At 39.0% G+C, this 22,992-nt stretch overlaps 1 pseudogene; it reads left to right on the top strand.

Moving 5' to 3' along the window:
- The first annotated feature begins 7,788 nt into the window (after positions 1-7,788).
- Positions 7,789-15,108, top strand: LOC129028717 (alpha/beta hydrolase domain-containing protein 17A-like; annotated as a pseudogene).
- Positions 15,109-22,992: the final 7,884 nt, after the last annotated feature.

The following is a 22,992-nucleotide window of genomic DNA, read 5'->3' as shown; positions in this document are numbered from 1 at the left end:
ATTTTCACAAACCTAATTTAGTAGACTAAATGGCTATGCTAAGCATTTCACTTGCTTTCTATTATTCTTTGGCTGTAGACTATCACATAATGTGAGAGTTATTGATTTTATCCATGTTAATTTCTCCTACCACGTACTATAGCAAGCTATACCTTTAGCATTATTTTTTTTTAGGTTTTTGGCTTATAGGAAGGTATCTCCTAAACCATAAAACTTATCCCATATTATTTTCTTTTCTCACAATTTCTTTATTGAGCTTTGCTGTATGTAGCTTTTTGAAGTAGATTTTATAGTTTAGAATTGTTGCTTTCCGTTTTTAATCTTTCACTCTTCATTTTTATTGAGTTATGAATTAACTATCTTTATTGTAGTGGTAAAACCATTTGTAATAGTCATAGTTTGATTGAGTGTACATAAATAAATAAAACCCCTACGTTAAACTGGGAAGTGACATCAGCCCCTTTTTATTTTTTCATTTAAATTCTGAAAACACATGGAGATGAGTGTCCTTCATTTCTACCTTAAGTGGGTTGTTACAACTGAAGGTAATAGGGGCAGTCAGTTAGCACAAAACAAATGGGCAGCTACACACAAAGAACATGTTAAAGGTAAAACATGGGTATTTAGAAGGTTGCTTCCATATGTGCTATAAGTTATGTATGAGTATCGAGGAAAGAAGACAGTAATGACTACCTGGTAATCATTTGTGCTCTTACGAAGAAGGAGCAGTGGCTCCATAATGTCCCCAAAATGAGGCAGCAGTCTGTCACTGTAGCAAATGGTGAGAGGGCCCTTGAGCTAGCAGGCTGGGGCACATTCTACAACCCCTTTCCTTTGTCCTATAGATTCAACTTTCACATATGAGAAATTCTAAAGGAATTTTCTCGGCATTCACATAAAAATAAGAATAAAGATAAAAAGGAATATATCAACTCTTGTAATCACTAGAAACGTGTTGCTACAAAACAGATGAAAAAAGGAGTGAACATTTATACATTCCAACATAAATTGTAAGGGTGTAATATATCAACTCTTGTAATCACTAGAAACGTGTTGCTACAAAACAGATGAAAAAAGGAGTGAACATTTATACATTCCAACATAAATTGTAAGGGTGTAATATATCAACTCTTGTAATCACTAGAAACGTGTTGCTAAAAAACAGATGAAAAAAGGAGTGAACATTTATACATTCCAACATAAATTGTAAGGGTGTAATATATCAACTCTTGTAATCACTAGAAATGTGTTGCCACAAAACAGATGAAAAAAGGAGTGAACATTTATACATTCCAACATAAATTGTAAGGGTGTAATAAAACATAAAGAGACCGTGAAGTGAAACGCAAGAGCATGGGGAGGAGATAGCCAGAAAGTGCAATAGAAACTGGCAGAATCCATGAAAGAAACAGGATGTAAAAACAAAATCATTGTAGAAAAACAGAAAACTAAATTGTAAAGAGAACGAGGGAGACTGAACCCCAAATAATGTAAGGGTTGTAAAGGGTGTAAGTGAGAAAAAAATATGTAATGAGTCCCCTCCCCTGTCCAAAAATCCAAAAACTGTGAAACATAGGATAGAATTAGAAAAAAGTTATTGCTTATATTAAGCCAAGATAGAGCATCATAAGCACATACATTTACACTACCGTGTAGTATATGCTTATATATGTTATTAGAATGTTCAACACCAAGATATATCTCTGTATGGGACTAGAACTTTAAAGATTAAGAAAGCATTATTTGGGGGCTTAAGCAAAAATAGTCAACTTAGAGAAAAAGAAAATCATTTTGGCATCAGAGTTTTCCACAGCAAAAGTTAACACCAGAAAATGGGGGGAAATATTGAGAAAGAAGAGAAGGGAGAAGCCAATGGTTATCCTTATCCTTGCAAGATATCTATCAGCTATAAAGTGTACAGTTATAAGCACCCATAATTGCAGGGAACACTGTTTACAGAAAGTTCTTATTAAGAGATTTACCACAGGACAAAGTTCAATCAACCTAGTTCTGAGTAGGTAAAACACTACCAGTAAGGCAAGAGGTAAGCATTCACTGCGTCATACATGGTGTAGAAAATGTAAAAAGATATTTTACTGATGATTCTGATAATGTACAAATGATTGAACTGTAACAACTAGGAGGAGAGAGTAAAAGAAAGGGGAAAGTAGGAATTAGCTCCCTGATTGCCTCATCTATGATAGTTGAGAGCAATGGGTTCATTTTAAATCTCAAAATTTGCCCATTGTTTAATGTATGAAAATATTAAGTGGCACAAAGGCAAATATTAAGAAATATCCTGCCACAAAAATCAAATAGTTCAGGAGAAGCTGAGAAAGTGAAAACAGCATAGAGTCTAATTTAATTGCCACTCATTGTGGGGAACCATTAGGTATTATCTAAATAAATGGGGAAAAATATAAATGCAGGTAAAATTACAAAAATAACAACCAGAAAACTACATCTTTCTTACCAATAAAGATAAATTATCATTTAACAATATAAAGTATTTAATAATAATAAAAAATACTAAATTTTATGAGACATATACAAGAAATACACCAAAATCAAATAGAGCCAAATTTTTTTAAATAAAATGGTCAACAAATACCAAACAGACAAATGCTAACAAATGAATTATCAACCTACTTGAATTATCAACCTACTTTTATTCTGTCTTCTCCTTGCTTATTTTTTTAAATTCTTTTTTAAAATTTTGTTTAGATACTTTAAAATTACTCTTTTCATATTATTTTCTCTAATAATTCTAACCTTCTGGTTCTGTTTCTCGACATTTCTGCTGTTTCTATCACAATATCTATTTTCCTTGAGTGTTTTCTTGGTGGTGGTGTTCTTTTCTGGTTTTTGTTTGTTTTGTTTGTTTTCGTTTTGATTGAAAGAAATACAACAATGGAAGCTCACACTACTGCAGGGTGCTTCTCCAGATTTTGCCTATCACTCATAATTCTACTTTTATTTACTTTTCAGTTTCCTTAGTTAGTTGCTTATTGTACTTTTCATAGTTGTAGTTGTAATCAACATGTAAGATAGGCTACAGGGAGTTTATCCTGCCACAAAATACCGGAAATCCATCTTTTTTTTCTTAAAAAAAGTCATTTTGAACTCGTGATTTGTAGGAAGGAATGCAGATTTAGAGGCATACATTTTCCATGACATGGAAAAATCATTTAACAATGTTAAGTCTCTATTTCAGCAAATACAGAAAAGATACGATTCACAGGACAAGAAAACTGACAGTTAACAACTTACATGGAAAGGCATTTCGACAAATAATATAATCCATCCTACTCCTAAGAGAGGAAAATTTGTATTAATGAAACTTCTACCAGGTATCACTTTCACCTCAGTTAATCCACGAAAATTAAGTCAGCAACATTTTGTGATAAACCATATCCAAAAGAGTTGATTGATGAAATGTCATTAATAGAACAGCAGTTATCTATCATTCAGTAAAAATTCATCTATCACCCGTACACCAAACTTAATTCCATCTTATACAAAGCACATACACCACATTGAAAACTGTCAACTTCTGATGATCTAAAAATGTCTCTTCTATGACCATGTGATCACACTGAAATAAAGAATACAGAAAATTCATAGATGGTCAGTTAAAAAAAAAAGATTCCACGAAGCAATAAACTTTCCTTAAAAATGCCAAAATAATAACATAGACTGCGTAATACAACACTCATTTTACTGACATAATCTGTTGAGGCATTTTGTTAATCAAATACTTTCTTTTATATATACTTATAAATGTCATACTAGAATTACACATTTTCTAATGAAATACAAAAGCATAAAAGAATCGTATTCATAAGTTGATTTTAATCATTGTCTCGAGTTCAATATTACAAACAAGTGTAATTATGGTACAAGTACAAAACAAATGGTGATTAAAGCATGTCAGAAAACAGATGTTCCTGCATACAGATGGACAATCCAATTAACACTTCTCAAATAGAAAACAGCTATTTACTCCTTACTAATGAGTGATATAATTATTTATCATTAATGCAGCTTGGTTTTTTAATGTCTCCATGAAGAGCTTAAATATAATTTTCCTAAAGATGCATTTGGGCCGGGCGCCGAGGCTCAGGCCTGTAATCCCAGCACTTTGGGAGGCCAAGGCAGGCGGATAACGAGGTCAGGAGATTGAGCCCATCCTGGCTAACATGGTGAAACCCCTTCTCTACTAAAAATACAAAAAAATTAGCTGGGTGTGGTGGCGGGCGCTTGTAGTCCCAGCTATTCGGGAGGCTGAGGCATGAGAATGGCGGGAACCTGGGAGGTGGAGCTTGCAGTGAGCTGAGATCCCACCACTGCACTCCAGCCTGGGCAACAGAGCGAGACTCCGTCTCAAAAAAAAAAATAAATAAATAATAAAAATAAATAAATAAATAAATAAGAAAAATGATGTATTTGGATGGTTAATGTATTTTTAATGTATAATTATCTATTGTAGTTAAAAGATGATCAAATATGCTGATTCACTCAGTGTCTGTGTTTTAAATGCAGGACTTAAGGAACAATCTGCCATAAGGCACCAACTTATTGTTTTCTTTTAAATTATATATCTAACACGCATACACACACACACTATATATATACAAAACATTAATAATGATGAAAATTTTGAGAATCATGAAGAATAGTATAAATGTAATATATATTTTTTTCACAAGAGTTTTCCAACTACTCTACTTTTTTTTTTTAGTAGAATACATTAGATACTACAAAAGAAATGAAAACAAAATGATGTGGAATAGCATGTAAACAATAGAAAGAAGTTTTTGAAGATTGTTACAACACAGCTTCCCTAGCTAATAATACCTGAGAAAACCTGCACATGTGGCATATATGTGTAGGTACCTTTTAGCATATATAATGGATTTATTAATATTTCTTCATTGCGTTGATGGGATGAATATATAAAATAGTAAGTATAAATACCTAGACCTTTGCTTGGTGTATAGTAAATATTGTGTTAAAATAGAACTCTACTATCTTTCTACAGAAATACTCTATGCAGTGATTACTTCTGGCTGTGATACATAAAAACAGGAAAATCTCAATAGAGAAAAAATATGTATTCATGATCATGATTTGGATTTTTCCAAAGAACAAAAACTATGAATTGGGTTGCAAAGATTTCCTGTTAAGACAACAGTAGAAATAAAGACATGGAGTAGAAGATACACACATTGAGTAGGTTTAACAGGCCTAAGCAAAAGATGCACATAATGAAACATCAGGAGAACAGACTAGAAATTCCTCTAAGCCTGTTGTGAGAGCCAAAGAAAATACATCTGGGTTTGACTGTTGATAATGAGGAATTTCTGAAAGGTTGACCTATAGAAGTTCTGAAAAAATGCTTCTAAACAAACCAGATTCCTTTGTCAAATAGATAAGGGAAATTATGGATATGTAATGCCACTTTAGAAATTTCAAATGCACATTAACAAGCAACAGCAAAAAGTAAACCCCATTTAACTTTATTTAACCTAGATTTTATGAACTTATTTACTAAGCAAACTCTCCCATCCATATTTCCCTACTTGTAATACTTATTAAGAATCACTGTTCTGGTGTCATTGGAATTTACTTAGAGAAATGCAGTCTAACCTCTGCTTTAAGAAGCCAACTCTGGCAGAACTATCAATTGGAAAAAAGGAGAGTTTAGATGCTAGGAGGCCATTATAAAGCTCACTTGAGAGCTAATCTGTGCATGACTCTGACAGGAGAAAATAAAATTGAGAAAAAGGCCTGCATTGGAGGCAACAATCCTTGGAATGTGATTGACCGTAGATAATAATGAATGTGGAAGACCCAGAACAGACTTTAAAATGTTAAGCCCAAATGACTGTCTGACAGGTGGTATCTGTAATGAAAACTGGAAAGTCTGAAAGAAGAACAAGATTCTGAGGAAAAGACTAATTTTTTAATGTGTTGAGTTTGAGGGCCTGCTTTGGAACTAACGGGCAGCTGAAGATTTCATTTCATGTCAAAGAAACCTAATTTAAAATCCAGCAAGTACTAAACTCAGAGCTAAATGTGAAAGACTGAAATATGAACTTGCCCACCATGTTAGAGAGGTTTATGAGAGCTCAATGCAGAAATGCCTCTGAAGTGGGAAAATCTATAATTTCTCTGAAGAAGCACTGTCTGTGCTCTGGAGGTCAGAAATTTCCTAGACTCATGCCCTCTTTAGAGCAGATCCAGAAGTCTTTTAGAAATGAAATGTTGGACATGCCCATATGTCCTCTGAGCCTGTCCTTTCTGTCAGAAGTCATGCAGAGACCCAAATGTCAAAAAGGGACACCTTGTTTTGTTGATGCACAAGATTGTGGCATTCCAGTCTCTTTCTGAAAATACATTATTGGATTCTTTGCAGCCAAATTCTTAATAAAAGTTTGGTATTGCAGACTAATATTCCATGAAGAATTACCTAAAGCATGAGGAAATCATCCCTTTAGATCAGTGGATTTTTTGCTTTAATTTTTAAATTGACACATCATTGTACATATTTATAGGGTATAGGGTGATATTTTGATTAGATCCGTGTTTTATAGCATGTTATGTAAAGCTTCTGAGAAGAGTTAGGGAGCATCTTAGAAAGCAAAATGGAGTCTGTAAACAGACATGTAATGAATACTCAGCAAATATTCATGCACTCCCAGATATTTCAGAGACTTCCAGTTATGTTGGGATCACGTGGAAAGATCTAAGAGACTCTGAGGGGAAGTGCCATGAATCACTCTGGGGCTAAGGCAATAAAAAGCCCCTGCCTCATTCCAAGTTCTCTCCTTTTCCACTGCCAGTACTTTGAAGGTTACGTGCAATGTGTGTCATAGGTTAAGGCTAGAGGAGTTTATTCTGACTGACATTGAACTTTATGGGAGCAACCAACAAATTTTGGTTTGGTTGAGCCACTGAGAATTCAAGCTTAGTATCTTCTGGTTGCTGTTGCTGTTTACCAACACAGTGGGATTTCTACAGGGCTCAAGCGGGCAGAGAAATTCCATGTGAACCAGAATGTCTCCTGTTGGGCTTCTGTATAAATTGTGCTGATGAAAAATGTTAAGCAGATAAAAATGTTAGAAATTCATTGCTCCACACTGTATCGAAGGTATTTTTGTCTCAGTTGAAGCCATCCTAAAATTATATATTTAGTTCATACTATCTTCAATAGAATTGTTTTTACCGAGTTGCTTTTTGACGTTATACATGAGCCTTTTGTAGTTCACAACCGAATTCATACACAAATGTTACTGAGTCTATTGCCCACCATGTTAGAGAGGTTTATGAGAGCTCAATGCAGAAATGCCTCTGAAGCGGGAAAATCTGTCATTTCTCTGCAGAAACTATTGTAGTTTTAACAGAATGAATGATGGAAAATAATAATATAGAAAATCATATGAAGGAGTATGGAAGATGGGGCACTATTAAAGTGATTATTTGATGGCAACAAGGATGAAAATGTGTCATTGAAATTCTTTAGGTTTCACATAGAAATTGCACCAGTTTATCCCAGCAGACATATTGTTTAGAAGTTTTTAAGAAAAGAAATTTCTGAATCATGGTTTACATTGTTTTAGGTCATGGGAACTAGTAAACATGTTTCACTATGCAGACTATTAGTCAACATTTAGATCATGCGTTTCAATAAAGAATGTCAAATTGTGAGAGGAGAATGAATAAATCTAATTGTTACAGTCACTCAGCTGACATGCTGAAGTGCCTGGAAAATTTCTCACATGAATAATGGGTGAAGAGTCAAAGAATGATTCGTTTGGGGAAAAGAAGATCTGCTGGGTTTTGGAAAGGGTATGTGTATGCATTTAGTATTGTTTAGTGTGATAGCTCTATGGTCCTGACCTTCACATATTTATTGGGCTGCCATGTGTTAGGTGGAAACACAAAACTGTCATTATTTTGTAGGACAGAAAAGGCTGAATACTGACAATTTCATAGGTTCCACCTAATAGAATAGGAAACAGAGTTATCTCTGAATTGTTTATCTAAGGTAGAATTTGGGGAAGTACTTAGAATTTATAAAAATTAAATTTTAGACTAAAATATATAGATATATCTAGAGTTGTTCAAAAATGAAAATAGAGCTGAAATTTCAAGTGCTATAATGGAGTTCATATAAGAATTCCATGCTTTATATTTGAGGTTGGATATGTGCTTTTTCTTTATCCCTTTCATTTATATGGATCTAATCTTCTATAATGTTTAAAACATTTTGATAGAGATGTTCTTTGGTGTTCTTTTTTCTCTTGATTTAAAGATCTGCTTTACAACCAAACAGTAAGATTAAACAAAACAAAACAATGCCCATGGCTTCATGGTCACTCTACGCATTTAGAAAGGCCTCGTGCATGACCTATTATGGTCATCTGGAAATTCTTTGTAATTTTTTATCAAAGGGCTCTACATTTTCACTTTGTACTGGGCCCTGAGAATTATGCACCCAATCCTCAATCCATGGTCTTCTTAAATTCACATGCGGATTAGAATTATAAAGGTACATTAATTCTAGGCCATCAAAGGCTAGCTTATAACTTTCAAATTACATTTGGGAATTGTTCTTATATAACAGCATTTATTGCTCCAAAGATCATTATGTAATAACTACTAAATAATCTATATGAATGTACATTTGGGAAACCATGAAAACTTTCTCAAAGAGCTCTGCTGTTTTAAGTAACAACCATGAAATATTTCCAAAGGCATAAATTAAAATAATTACAACAGAAAATCTGACAGACAAAAAGAAAATCTATGACAACATACCAATGCAATTTATTGAAAATAGATACACATGAAACAAAGAATAAAGAACAGCAGGAAAATGTGCCACTATTGTGGTTACAGCTTCGAGGCAACACATTAAAATGCCAACCAGACACAGGTGGCAACAGATGTATCTACCACCAAAAAATAAAGTTAAATTAAATCAAGTGAAAAATTTCAAATGAAGTAACTGTTCAACGAAAATGAAAAAGAATAAAAATCACATCTGCTTACATGGCAATGAAACATGAAAGATTCTGCTAAAAGTTTATGTTGAAAATTAAGATGGAGGTGATCTATGCACACTCATCCAAAAATAGAAAACAATGAATTAGTGGACCAATGCCAATGTTAATTTTGAAAACCTGAAAAAGAAGAAAATTAAAATATGGTTGATAGGTTCTCTACAATATAGCAAGAAAACTCTGCCCAAATTCTAAAGGATACAAAGTCTACTCAATTTAATAACAAATGGCACGTTTCTTTTTCTTAAAAACATATGCATAATCTGTGAGTGCATTTTCTACTTTAGGGACCATTTGAATTAAAATCCTGAAGTTCTTATGAATGTTTTAGAAATATGTACAGTAAATGAATAAAGCCCATAGTTATTTAAGGATAACATTTAAAATTATTTACTAAATGTTTACTATTAAAATAATAGTACATGCCGTCCAGTCATAATCAAAAAAGCCAAGGTGATTATGGAGTATTGAGGCTGAAAAGAGCTAGATCTAAATCAACCTATTCTGGACTTCACTGTCAGTGAAAAGAATTGAGAGGAAAATTTTCAAAAAATACTTATACTTGTGAGATTGGTGATGAGAAACAATCTGTGAAATATTGCCATTTCTCTGGAGTAAAAATTTTAAATGATTGATTAGCACGATGTCCCTTTCTCTTCACACTCACATCTTTCTGATTTGCTCCTCACATCTCAGGCATGCTGAGGCTATAATGTCTTTCCATCTACCTTAGGTTTACTATTTTAAAATTGATTTTTGATGTTGTGAACATGAATTGTGTATTAATACAGGAGAACGGGGTGTGTATTTCTGAAAGTCCAGAGTTGTAGGGGCAAAGAAGAGATTTCTGGAGTCCCCTGCGTGCCTGCTTACAGAGGTTTCCTTCCTGATATTGTCAACTTCCAGAATTCTTGCTCTGGCTCCATTTTAAAGCCCTGACCACAGTTAAGTGTCTTTTCCTGACCCTCATTTATACTACCATGAAGCTCCTTTGTAACATGAAATGTGCAATGTGATCAATTGTTGGCTGTCCAGACAAACATATGTTAGGACTTTTCACTCTGGCTTCATGCTGAAACATCATTCACATTTAGTAAAGGAAGGGGCACTCTGTTAAACTCACCACATTCTTTACTTTCTGGAGTCATATAGAGATATTCCACTAAGTCCTTTTGCTTGATCCCATAGAGACCATCCTATGAAAATTGAATTAATATGAAAGCAGGTAGAGTGAATATTCATTTAAGTCATTTACAACAACATCCAATAGTGTCTCCAAGTGGAACAGATATTTAGAGACCAGTTTGGCAGGAGATGGGATGGGGAAAAAGAGTGGCTGATGCATGCTGAGAAGTAGTAGGAACAATCTAGTTTTCAAAATATTGTTCTTCTTGTTAAGAGTCTGTTTCTCAGGTTAAACACAGTCAAGTGATCACTCAGTCGAGTCTAATAATTCAGTAACTGAGAACAGATGGAGAATACATGGATATGTGTCTGTGTGTACACTCACATGCAAAATCAGTTGCCCTGACTTTATCTTACATCAATCTATTTATTGATTTTGATAGGAAGAGTATGTATTTTAGATACCTCAAGAATATCTCCTGAAATACTTCCATATTCTTGCCTTTTGAAGAATCTTTTTAAAGGAAGAAAAATAATTATTAGCAAAGAATCCACATTCCCAGTGGCTCCATTTTCATCTCCTTAATCCAGTGTTAAAATTCATGGCTTGGGAAAACTGGGATGTTTACAATGCCTTTTTATACCATTCATCTATACCATTAGTTTTAATAGCCTGTTCACTTGAACAATTTCTAAGTATGTGGTAAAAGAAACTAAACTAAAATAATAATGCATTATATTTGAAAACATCAGTATCCTGTACACAAAACTTCCATAAGTAGTTCTTCCTAGATTGAAACTAGAACAAATCCATTTCCAAAAAATCTATATTTTTCTGAAGACAAAAAAAAATGTTGCTACAGATAATTGCCATGGGCTGCAAATATTCTAATTCATCCAATATTTCTCTCTTGTTGCATGTTGTATAGATAAATATAATGCATCAATATTAGGATAGCATATATTTTATTAAATGTTAATGCAGAATTCTAAATTTTCTAGCATTCACAGAAAAGCAAGCTGCTGATAATAAGTAGTATTTAAAGAGAAATCTTATCTACTACAATGAATTGAGAAATCCAGGATATTAAGACCACAAAAATGATTGTTTAGATGATTTAATTATAGCACAACAGGCTTTTCTGCTGATAGTTATAATTATGTTTTAATAACCCAATCTCAACAAACATAACTAGAGTACAAATGATGAGCACAAAAATCCATCTCATTTGTAGCTCAGACTAGTATTTCAAATGGAATTTCTCTATTAGTAATTTAGTCTGATTTTTATAATTCGTTAGAATAAATCAATAACTGACTTAGAAATCACTTCTATGATTTTAAGTATTTTCCCACAGAAACATTAACAATACCACAAGCATTAAAATGTTGAGAAATGTTTGTATATGATGATGTCAGTGGATGTTCCTTTCCTCAGCTAATAAATTCTAGTATAAAGTTTTCAGATCTGTACACAAAAATGGATCATAAAAATATAATCATGGTAGAAACTATGTAGCAATTTTATGAATGTGGAGAAAGAGTTCAAATAGTACTTTTCTACTGTACTGTGTCCATGCAAAGCTTCATTCAAACAAACAAAAACAATACTGAATTCATTATGTTACAATCTTTCAGGACACTGCATTTGTTCACACTCTCCCCTATCTCCATCTCTAAGGGACAGATATAATTCCCCACTCCTTGACTTTGATCCTTGCTGTGTGACTTTGCTTAAGCCAAAGGGGTATCTTAGAGGATTTAAGGCAACAGAAGCCTGGCATGTTTTTGCACAGGCAGGTTGCACTCCTGACTTTCGCCATAACAATAACATGCTTCAAGTACCCAGGAGGGCTGAGGAGGATAACAAATACATGGAACAGATCTGGACACCAGCTGCAGCTTCAAGCCAATGCTAGCCAAGCCCAGCCTAGATCAACTGAACTGTGTCTGACCAGAGGTGCACGAACAAGAAAGGCAACGCCGTGGACCTGGGCCAGATGGGCAGCTTCTACATTGGCCTGGGTTCCCGCCTCCACTGCAACATCTTCTCCTACGACTACTCCGGCTACGGTGCCAGTTCCGGCAGGCCCTCCTAGACCAACCTCTACGCCGACATGGACGCCGCCTGGCAGGCCCTGCGCACCAGGTGAGGGCGGCCCTGGGGGGAGCTCAGCCTGGGCACACCCGAGAGGGGACCAGGTCGGCGGCAGAGGGGAGGGTCGGGCTTCCCTGGGAGGAAGGTGGGCGGCCCTGCAGGAGGGGAGCCACAGTGGACGCATGCGGCCAGAGAGCCGGACAGGTGAGCTCAGGCGTGCGGGTGCAGCCTCCACACGGCTGAGGTGTGGCCAAGAGGTCCCCCCACACCCTGGCCTGTGGAGCCAGGCTCCCTGGGATCCCCTGGCCTGAGAACAAGAAGGGGCTGAGCTTGTCACAGGGGCGTGGACACCACGCGGCGGGAGGGGGTGGGTGGTGTCCGGGGGTCTGTGCACGTGTGGCTGGGAGCCCACGGGCCGAGGCAGCACTTGGGGCCAGGTGAGGCGAGGCTGCTGCATCGAGGTCCCGAGGCCTGGTCCATGAGGCCCTGTGGCTGTGGAGATCGGCCATCCCGGGGCAGGGCCTGCAGGTTCAGGTGCAGACCCCCAGCACACACCCGAGGTCTGGGCCAGCCTCGATTCCAGATCCAGCCCTCCTAATCATCCAGGTCCCCAGCCCTGCGCTTGCTTGGGCCCTTCTCTCGTGTTTGAGCACCGCCCGGGCCAGTGCTGCTCTGGACCAGAAGACCCGCGTGGGCCTCTGGAGGCCTTTCTTGCTCGCCACCTACTGGGGCTGTCTCGTCCTGGCCCTGCCCTGCTCAGCCCAGCCCAGTGGTCTGACCCGCTCCTGCAGGGGCCAGGCGCAGCTCTGAGAAGTCAGAGACCCTGGGGAGGTAGGGTCCTCATTGCCTTGGCGATATCCCAGGCAGTCCCTGCTGTGGGCCTGGAGCTGGGTCCCCTGCACCACCCTGGCTCTGGGGGGCTCCCGGCAGTGTGGGGCGCTGAAACCAAGCACCACTTCATGCAGCTTCCTCGGCCCCCTTCTGTCTCTACTTCCCGGGGCACCGGCAGAGTCACATCCACCATGGCCAGCTCTGAGCTCTGTCTGCTCGGCCTTCTGTCCTGCTGCCGCTTTGTCCTGCAGGAACCTCGGCCCAGAGCCGTGATGGGGAGGCCAGATCGCACTCAGGGCCTCCACTGAGGATGTGTCTTGTTTGATTGTCTGAGTGGTGACAACCAGGTGGCAGCTGGGGCTCCTGCCTGGAGCAGGTGACAGGGCTGGGCTGGCTCAGCACACTACTGGCCTTGGCTGCCAGGGAGCAGGCCAGGGAGGCTGAGGCAGAGCTGGGGCCACAGGCACAAGCCAGGCAGCATCCTTTGGGCCATGGGTGAGCAGTGAGCTGTGGAGTGCTGCCAGGAGGCTGGGATTCCAGGCCAAGGAGGGGGACAGCCCTGCTGGTGGAGTCCGAATGCCAGGCAGACGGGACGCACACCTGCCCATGCTCCTGCCTCGCAGGAGGGCATCTGCCTAGGATCAGAGCCTGGAGCGTGTGGGAGAGTTCTTGGGGTCGCGGCATCGACTGGGTGGCAGGTGGGTCCCGCGTGGTTGGGACTGGGCACGAAGAGGCCTTGGGACTGGTGCTGGATCAGCTGGGCCAGGGGCCGCACACCAGTGACCTGGGGGTGGGGGTGGCCCTGGGTGGGAGCTGGTGGTGCTGAGGTGGCCGAGGACTTGTCCACTCCCAAGAGAAGGCGCTGGTGGGAGGAGGTGCTGCCCCCGCAGCCGCCACCCTCGATGCTGACCTGGGTTGGGCTGGCACCTCATTGGGCATGGGACTCCGAGAATCCAAAATTGGGTGGAGACATCTGGGGACACAGCTGCCTGAATTCCTCATGGCCAAGGGGGTGGGCAAGGGCTGCAGGGAGGAAGAGTGTACCCTGCCCCGGCCAGTGTACCAGGAACGGCTTTCTAACCTGGGCAGGAAGGCGTGAAGCATTCAGGATGTGGGGGAGCACACAGTTCCCAGTGTGCGCCCAGGAGTGACCAGGAGAAGGAGAGGCGCCAGGGCTTCCCCTACCCTAGCCCGAGGGGGACTCCCTAGCCAGCATCCAGCAGATCCTGGCTAGGAAACGCCAGTGAACCATAGCGCCAGGGAACAGGACCAGGCCGCCGGCTCCGCCCACCGCTGCGGTGTTGGGGGACTGGGGGTGGCCCTTTGGACTGGTGTGGAGCCTGGGACTGACCCACTGACTTGGCTGAGCAGGGAGACTGGAGAGTCGCATCCGGAGCTGGGCCCGGGGACGCCCGCTGGCGGGAGGGGTGCGCGCGAGTCGGAGGCCGCGGCTGACCCTGCTCCGGTGCCTCCAGGTACCGCATCAGCCCGGACAGCATCATCCTGTACCGGCAGAGCATCGGCACAGCGCCCACGGTGGACCTGGCCTCGCGCTACGAGTCCCCCGCGGTGGTGCTGCACTCGCCGCTCACCTTGGACCTGAGCGTCGCCTTCCTGACACCAAGAAGACCTACTGCTTCGACGCCTTCCCCAAGTGAGCAGGCTGAGGCGGGGACAGGGGCGGTGACGGGGATGGGGTCGGGGACGGGGGCGGCGCCCGGGCCGGGCGAGGTCTCACCCGCCCCACGCCCCTCCCGCAGAATCCAGAAGGTGTCCGAGATCACGTCGCCCGTGCTCATCATCCACGGCACGAAAGACGAGGTGATCGACTTCTCGCACGGGCTGGCGCTCTACCAGCGCTGCCCCAAGGCGGTGGAGCCGCTGTGGGTGGAGAGCGCCAGGCACAAAGACATCCAGCTCTACAGCCAGTACCCGGAGCGCCTGCGCCGCTTCATCTCCCAGGAGCTGCCCAGCCAGAGCTCTTAGCGGCCGCCGGGGCCCCAACCGGCCGGACCTCAGCAATGAGGCGGCCCCCGGACCTCATCCCGCACCGGCCTCCCAGGGGCTGCATGTGGACCCCCGGGGGGCCCGGGGGATCCCGCCCCGACCCAGGGGCCGTGGAGGATGTACAGGCAAGAGAGCTACGCACTCCTTTCCTTTCGGAAGTAAGAAGAAAAATCGTGAAAACGGAAATTAAAGATTTAAATTTTTTTTAAAAAACACAATGTTTATTAATATACCCCAAAGTTTTTTTTTTTTTTTTTTTTTTGAGACGGAGTCTCACTCTGTCGCCCAGGCTGGAGTGCAGTGGCGCGATCTCAGCTTACTGCAGCCTCCGTCTCCCAGGTTCAAGCGATTCTCCTGTCTCAGCCTCCCGAGTAGCTGGGACTACAGGCGCGTGCCACCGTGCCCGGCTAATGTTTTGTATTTTTAGTAGTTACGGGGTTGCACCGTGTTAGCCAGGATGGTCTCCATTTCCCAACCTCGTGATCCGCCCGCCTCGGCCTCCCAAAGTGCCGGGATTACAGGCGTGAGCCCACCGTGCCCGGCCGTTTTGCACAGATTTTTTAATGCAAAATCATGGTGGCAATGGGTAATGGCTACCAAGGTGCCCTCGTTCAACAATCCTCTTATTCAGTCATCACATCTGCTATGTGTAAGCCATAATATCTTCTAAAATGAATTATAACTATATTCTAATTGTTATTTCACTAAGTAATCTCTGCTAGTTTAGTCTCTATTTCATCTCAACGGAATGCCTTCTGAGTTCCCATAATTGTGACTAATTCTCTGAGACGACATCAGAAATATCACTATAAACTATGAAACCTACAAAGGGGATTCCTCTTTTTCCTTTTTATTATAAAGATGCTTTTTTGTTTGTTTTCTGCAAGCAAGCATGGTCTTAATCAATTTTGTATGCCCATACCTAGGAGAGCCCCTGATTCATAATAAGACCTCAATAAGATTTGTTGAATAAAGTGCAAATATGATTTTCAGCTTTCCCTCACCACTTTCTTCAAAACAGACTAGTTCATAACTGAAACAGGCATTGTTTCTAGAAAACAGTCACTCCAACTGATCCCCTCGTTTAATCATTTTTGTACTGCCTGAATCTGTCATAATACCTGGCACACAGTGGGTAAGTAATCAATATTTGTTCACTGAACTAATGGATGAGTGAATGAAACAATACAGGCATTTTAAAATTATAATTCAAGATTGAAAGCATATTACTTGTCATTAGAGTGATTTTAAACAGTTAAGTATATGATAATTAGGAAGATTTACTTTCCTGCTTCATTTAAATTTTAAATATAGTGATCAAGGTAATTATGATTTTCATTCATTTATTCAATAAATGTATATTTAATATTTTTTATCTCACATGATAGATTGATACTGGTCAAAGACATCACAATGGTATTATACATAAAGATTTGTTTTAAATTTATAATATCTTGAAATTTTTCTCTTGTTAATCCACAAAGTATATTTATAGGTTGGGAAATAAACTTTTTAAAATGTTAGATAATGATATTTTTATTTTCTATTTTATCTTATTATTATTATTTTTGACACAAGATCTCACTATGTCACCCACGCTGGAATACAGTGACATAATCATGGCTCAGCACAACCTCAACCTCCCAGGCCCAGGTGATCCTGCTACCTCAGCCTCCTGAGTTGCTAGGACAACAGGTGCCTGCCACCTTGCCCGGCTAACTTTTTAATTTTTTTTTTTTTGGTAGAGATGAGTTTTCACCATGTTGCCCAGGCTGGTCTTGAACTCCTGGGCTCAAGCAAAATGCCAGCCTCGGCCTCCCAAAGTGTTAGGATTACAGGCATGAGTCACCACTATGGGGCAGATAATGATAGTTTTTCAAGAATCGGTAAAACATTGTCCTTCAATGAATTAGTGCAGAAGCATGAAAAAAATCTATTATGAGCAAATCTGTGAAACAGACATTGAAGTTAGTATTCTAATAAGGCTTTGTGCTTTTTGATGACATAAAATAACTGTGCTATGACAATACAGTTACTTAAATGAGAAGTATGAATAACTTGCTTTGATATGTTTGTGGTATGTTTCACTTATTTCTTAAGAAGGGAAATTATTAAATTGAAACTATATATGTAAAGAGTGCATATCAAGTATTTTAAAAGCCTGAAGAATTAGGTTTTCATTTCAAGAATTATTAAGTGTCTTAAGAACATATTTATTTTCTAGAAATATTGAGACTCTTCTTGTGTAATGTGATTCTTTTAAAAATTTTGAAAGGATTTTCTTATTACATTAAAAATGAATGTATACAGTAAGAAGTTACTAGGATAGAGTGAATTTAGCAGCTATCTTGCTTTGTTATATGTCTTATAAATTAAAACTATATTTTCATAATTAAAAGCCAAGCTCATTTGCTTTCATAAGACTAAGAGAAAAGGAGTATTAAATGAAGTTAAATTAGATTTTACCATCTTCTTAATAAATTTCAGGCCTGGTTTGATAATATATTCCCAGATACATAATTTAAAAATGATCCTTTGGCCGGGCGCAGTGGCTCACGCCTGTAATCCCAGCACTTTGGGAGGCCGAGGCGGGCGGATCACGAGGTCAGGAGATCAAGACCATCCTGGTTAACACGGTGAAACCCCATCTCTACTAAAAATACAAAAAATTATCTGGGTGTGGTGGTGGACGCCCATAGTCCTAGCTACTAGGGAGGCTGAGGCAGGAGAATGGGGTGAACCCAGGAGGCAGAGCTTGCAGTGAGCCAAGATCGCACCACTGCACTCCAGCCTGGGCAACAGAGCAAGACTCTGTCCCAAAAATAAATAAAAAAATATGAATTTAGTGACAACTAGTTATAGTCTGGAACCTCATTTGTGAAATAAACCATATTTCAAAATATTTTAAGCAGAAATACATTTAAGTTTTAGCCTATAAATTACCAGAATTTGTCCTAGCCACCTAAATAAAAAATATAAAAGTTCTACATTTTAACCTCCTTTCAACACTTTATAACCAGAAAACCCAGCAGATAAACAGCTGAAGTCTTAATGGGAAATGATAACATATAAGATCAGCAGCATCTGCATAAATCAATTTTTATCCAACACAAAACAATTACATACGCTTTAATCAAAAAGAAATTACCAATGGCCAACCCCAATCCCATTACTTTCAAAAAAAAAGTCCTCAAACATTCCTTTCCAGTTGAATGTACACTGATTGAAATGGTTGTTTTATGCAGACAATTGATTTTTTTAAATGAAATGTCTAATAGGGAATTCAGTGCATTACACTTACCCATTCCAGACAGCAGCCTTCCATTGAATTTACTCAGACAAACTAATTGCTGAATTAGTTGACCATGGAAAGTTATTGAGGGCATATCCAGCACTTTCTTCTGAACCAAAACTAAATCTGTTTTGGTCACTACTGCATTGCTATTCAAAATCAAGAACTGTTCGTCTCTCTGGAATATAGTATCATAAGCCTGGGGAGGTGACAATGTTATGTAATGGAGTTGTGGGGAAAGGAGTGAGTGTTGTGGCATTTCCCTGATCAAGGGAAAGAGTCTGTATTAGTTCACAGAATCAGCTGACATGCTATGCTCAAAGAATTCACAATTAGCAATTGACCAATCAATTTTGATTAACTCATTCTGTATGACTATCATAGGCTATTAAAAATAGGAAAGCGTGTTTCTAAAATGTGTTTCATAACAAGTGATTTAATGATAAAAGCTTGGACAGTTTTCAGAATTCAAAAATTCCGAGATACTAATATCTTTAAAAACTCCTGTCGTGTGTGTGTGTGTGTGTGTGTAAACACTACCTGTGTAATCATCTATTGAGATTTAAATTAGAACATTTTGTCAATGTATCACAGTTCTAAAGTTACTATTTATTATATTGGTATCCTAGGAACAGAGTGAAAAAAGGCAAAGAGGTAATTTACCACAGTCTTTTTCTGCTAAAATCAGTGTCTCTCATCTCTGCCTGAATCCACTACATTGTGATTACTGAAATACATATTATAGAATATCTACTTATTTTGTGGATTTAGGCGATGATTATGATTATTGCTTTTCTCACATCTAAAAATCAAATTTATATTATACATGAAGACATTTTGTAAAGAAGTTTTGGTCTCTATAAAAACGAATACTTAATAGAAATGTAATATTATTTTGTGTTATTTGAATTGTTAAGTTTAAGAAAATAAAATGTTTTTTAAATCTATTACTTTTAACAACACTGTAACATTTATTGGTTTTGGAATAAAATAAATCCAGAAAATTGCTGTGATATTACTTTTTATGTTTCTTATTGAAAGTAGGTCAATTAATTTCTAAGCAATGGGGCATTATAATTGTCAACTAACAGTGCTCAAGCAGTTAGGATTTTAACTGCTGACATTTTCTTTGAAAAATGATAGATGTCATTTAGTGTTTAAAGATAAATTGCTGCATAACTGTGACTTTTTTGCTGATAACTTTGCCATAAGCAAACATAACACGACCAAGAAGTTTCAAAGTAAGTTTGCTAGGTGAGCAAATCTAAATTAAAAAGGCTCTCATATTTCCTCAATCAGATATACTAAGATCAACCAAATGTTGTTTTCAATCTATAGTATGAAAGGGCAATTGAGTCTGACTCAAACGTCTGAAAAAGTTAATGTTAACACTTAGGAATATGTCTCCCTGTAGGAAAATTTTCACTGGCCATGGGCTATACCACATTTATCGCAGGTGATTTTCAAAGGGACAAATATTGCCCATTTCAGAAATAGGTCTGGAATGCAGGAAACTGCCAGAAAGTAACTGTGAGAGTTTGCGCAATGGCTGACCTGGAGGAAGATGTCAGAGTCACAGATGGAAAAGGGAGGTGCATGACTCCCCTCTGTTGCCAAGATTCCCAGTCTCAATTCAGAAGGATTTGCGGAGGGGGTGAAGGAACATTGAAGTTTCTGAGATATTCCTTAAGGACCAAGCTATAATCCAGTTATCTATTTACATCAGATCTCAGCTTTTTTTTTTTTTTTTTTTTTTTGAGGAGGGTGTGGGAGGGGATGTATGCAGAACATACATATAGGGCTTGCCCTAAATGATGAAATAAAATTGTGTATGCTATGACCTCTCTAGGAAGCCTCTAAACTTTTCTTATAAATTGTCTTCTAACTAAAATATTTCTTTTGGCCATCCTTGAAGCACTCCCAGGTGACACACAGCTCAGGCTAACATTTCTACAGAACTGCTACCTTGATTTCTAGAGAGTCCAGTGATGTTCCATACCAATATGTCTCAGGGTCTCTGCCGAGCTTCCATCCACACCCTTAACATGCAGAGAAAGCTGACACTTTCTGTTAGCTCTAATTTTCCTTGAGAAAAACGTGGCAATATGTATCAAAATACAATTATTAGTTTCAATATGTAGAACACATTACAAGAAAAAAAAGATGCCAAAAACATTTTATGTCTACTGATATTCCTATTAGTCTTTATTATCATGAAAAACTGGTCACAACCTAAATATCCAACTTTAGGTGACTGAGTGAAGTAAGACTGTAATCTTTCAGATGATAGAATAATATGCCAGCACTAACAACCAGATAGCAGACTATTTAATGCCATGGTGAAGTATTTGTTTTGTGTGGTCAGGTGAGCAGTTCAGATCATAAAATCAAATGTGCCCTATGATCTTATTTTTTAAGTAAAGTATTGATGTATTTATATGTATAATTAAGTATAGAGAAAAGCCTAAATGGCTTCTCTTATAAGTCTTCTCATTGTTTTATAAATGGTATGAATATTTATTTTTCACTTTTTCCATCATATTTCCTAGAATAATAAAATTCAATTCCCTCTGATGAGCATTCATTATTCTTTTTTTTTTTTTTTTTTTTTGAGAGGGGGTCTCACTCTGTCTCCTGGTGATAGAGTGCAGTGGCCTGATCTTGGCTCACTGCAGCCTCCGCCTCCTGGGTCATTATTCTTACAGTAAGAAAAAATGAAGGTTACTAAGTATCTTCTCTGTCCTAGATCAACTAAGTATATACAAGGTGCCAAATACATTTAATAAAATGTTTTATGCACTCATAGGTTTTTGCAGTACAATTTTTTTTGTATGATTCCCTTGTCTTATCTCCACCAATAGTTTTGGTGTGAATTTATACTCTAAAGGAAAGGTGACAACCTTATACAATCTCAGGGCTTAAATACTATCCATGTGCTGATGCTTACAAACATACACCTCCAGTTGTGTGGTCTCTCTGAGTTCTGCACATCCCTCTTGGGTATCTAATAAGCATCTCACAGTTAACAAAACCACTGATTTCTAATCGATCTCAGGGACCCTCCGCCAGGCCTGCTCCTCTCTCAGAATTCCTTTTCGCACTTAGTGACAATATCATCCCACCAAACCTCACTATCATCTTTCTTCTGTCTCCCAAATTTCCAATCCATTAACAAATCCCAATAACCCCGCTTCCAATATTTGTGTAAATCTATGCACTTCTCAGCTTCTCCACTCTTATTATTCTAGTTCCAATTATGTGGTCTTCTGTCTGTATTACTTTCTTTTTTCCATTCTTGTACGCAGGGTCCAGTTTTCATAGTGAAGTCCTCATAAAACATATATTAAATTTTGTCAACTTCTCTTACAGTTTTTTATTTATTTGTTAAATTTGTGATGTATTTATATTTATTTATTTATTTTGAGAAGGGGTCTTGCTCTGTCATCCAGGCTGGAGTGCAGTGGTGCGATCTTGGCTCACTGCAAGCTCCGACTCCTGGGTTCAAGCGATTCTCCTTCCTCAGCCTCCTCAGTAGCTGGGATTACAGGCATGTTCCACCATGCTGGGCTAATTTTTGTATTTTTAGTAGAGACGGGGTTTCACCATGTTGGCCAGGCTGGTCTCAAACTCCTGACTTAAGGTGATGCACCCGCCTCAGCCTCCCAAAGTGCTGAGATTACAGGCATGAGCCACTGCGCCCAGCTAGTTTCTGCTTACAGTTTTAAAATGACTTCTTAGTCTATTTAGGAGAAAATATAAACTCTTTACCGGAGCCTACTGGACTCCCCAAAACATGATGTATGTTTATCTCCTCCCTTTAACTCACTCTGTTTTAGCCACCTGGCCTTCTGTTCTCTGAGTAAAATAAACTTATTCCTGCCACAGGGCCTTTACACCTACTTTGCCTTCTGCCCCAGACACAGTTCTCACAGGTTTTCCCATGACTCATTTCTTCTCCTTATTCAGTATCAACCCAAACATTTCCCCCTGAGTGGCCTTCACCAGCGCATTCTTCTTAAATATCTTTCCTTACCTCATCCTGTTTGGTTTTGTGTATAACAGGTATCAGCTACAACACTGGTTTTATTTGTTTGTTTACTTTTTTCTTACAATGGAAAGCCCATGAGAGCAGGGTTGTGTCTGCTTTATTCACAACTTTAACCTCAGTGCCTGTGCAGACCCAGGACCATACTAGAAACTCAGTGAGCATTTGATGAGTATTTTGAATGAATTAATTCTTAAAACATTAAAAAGTGCCATTTTCCAAGTAAAAATCTTTATCTACTTTCTTAAGGACTCTAACTGCAGACAATTCAAGGTAGAAATGAGGTTCCGATCAATGGCAGGCCGAGAAAGGCATGTTTGGGTGAGTGTATACAGGCAATTTTTGCTATTGTGGCTGATTTACTTCTATACACTTTAATACAGGTATGTCCCTATTGTGAGACATGGCATTTTTCATAGTAGAAAGGTGGAAGCCAACTTAATATTATAATAAAAAATAAAGTAAATTTTATGCAAACACTAAGAAGTGATCATCTAAATCTACAGTTTAGAATCTGAAACATATT

Source organism: Pongo pygmaeus, chromosome 16 (genome assembly GCF_028885625.2).
Source record: "Pongo pygmaeus isolate AG05252 chromosome 16, NHGRI_mPonPyg2-v2.0_pri, whole genome shotgun sequence".
NCBI lineage: Eukaryota > Metazoa > Chordata > Mammalia > Primates > Hominidae > Pongo > Pongo pygmaeus.
The sequence above is the reverse complement of the archived record's forward strand: the minus strand, read 5'-3'. Positions and strand labels throughout refer to the sequence as shown.